Source organism: Olea europaea, unplaced genomic scaffold (assembly GCF_002742605.1).
Source record: "Olea europaea var. sylvestris unplaced genomic scaffold, O_europaea_v1 scaffold2315, whole genome shotgun sequence".
NCBI lineage: Eukaryota > Viridiplantae > Streptophyta > Magnoliopsida > Lamiales > Oleaceae > Olea > Olea europaea.
Window position 1 is genome coordinate 10,523 of NW_019241248.1, and position 1,495 is coordinate 12,017.

The following is a 1,495-nucleotide window of genomic DNA, read 5'->3' on the forward strand; positions in this document are numbered from 1 at the left end:
CTAGTCTCCTGCTAGCTTCCCGATCTACCTCCTGCAGCCAATCTGCTGTCCAATACAATCTCTTGGTCTCTAGTTGATTGTATCACCAAGTGAAATTTCAAGAATCTCCCGTTCTTGTCCAGTTCCTGTGTTTGTCGTCTACCTCTCTCAATCTCCCAATGAGAGAGTCCCTTCCTCAACAGATGAAGAAGTTCAGGTGTTTTGTCTTCACAAATAGTGATGTTTTCCTCAATAGTGGATTGCCCGAATCATAAGGTGTTTATGGATGAATTCCTTGTTCAATTCTGCCTTGGATCACTTAAGAGAATATTGAAGATGATATCTATATAAAGCACAATATGACAATCTCTCTTTCACGTTCACAGTCTTTGTATTTATAGTTGGGGGCAATTAGAAGTCCTAGGCCCTATCAAAATTTCTAGAAATCGAAAATATGATTTTCTATATAACACCGTCGCTCAAACGAAAAGCGAGTGAACATTGAGTGACACCACTTCGCTCGAGCGAATATCGAGCGGCGAGCGAGCGACGACCATTCTACTTTCTCTCGCTCGAGCAGTGGTAGGGTGAACAGCTAGCGAACTTTCGACGTCGCAACCTTGATTTGAACCAAACACTCAAACCCTAGTCCCTACCATCTAGCTTTGCTATATTGCACACTAAGTCCTTGACTTTTATAACATTGTACAATTGAGTCCCTAACTTTTACAAATTTATAATTTAGTCCTTTTGTCTACAAAATCGCCAATTACACCTTTAGACCTAACAATTTTTTTGGAGAATGTACGATTAAAAATAGGAGAGAGAGAAATGCATTTTTAAAATAATGGATTCCAAACAAAAGCTTTATAGGAGAGGGGAGATATATGGGGACATTAGAGAAACAACATTATAATTGGGACTATGTCGAAGTGAAAGCCCAAGAATAGCTTACCAAGGGAGGGTGAATTGGTTTTTAAATCTTTTTCGAAAAATAATTCAAGTCTAAAAATAATGTACTTGCGAATGTAGCAATAAAATAGATACGCACAAATATGAAATCAAATAAATAAAATTAATGAGCACAATATAAAATGGTAAAAAGAAGGGAGAGAGAAAGCAAATGATTTGATTGCGGAGGTTTGATCTAGCGTAATGATTTACGTCTCCCATTACCAAATTCTTCGGTATGAGTAATGTATTTTTCACTAAATTTGATTAACTTACGGTGCAATCCAAACCTTCTATAATGCTTATGGTGACTTACAAACAAGGAACACTTATCCTCTTACAACTTTGAGTTTTAAGGGACCTCAACACGACCATTGAGTTTGAAGAATAAAAAGTCTACAAATTGAAACTTCCCTTATAATAAGTGATATATTCAAAGTTGTGTACAACAAGAGAAGTAAGTTCAACACTCTTCTAAATAGCAATGAATAAAACTCAAGTGTTGGTTTTGAAACACCTTGATGAATGAAATGATTTCCAAAAAAAGATCAATCAAGAGTTTTTC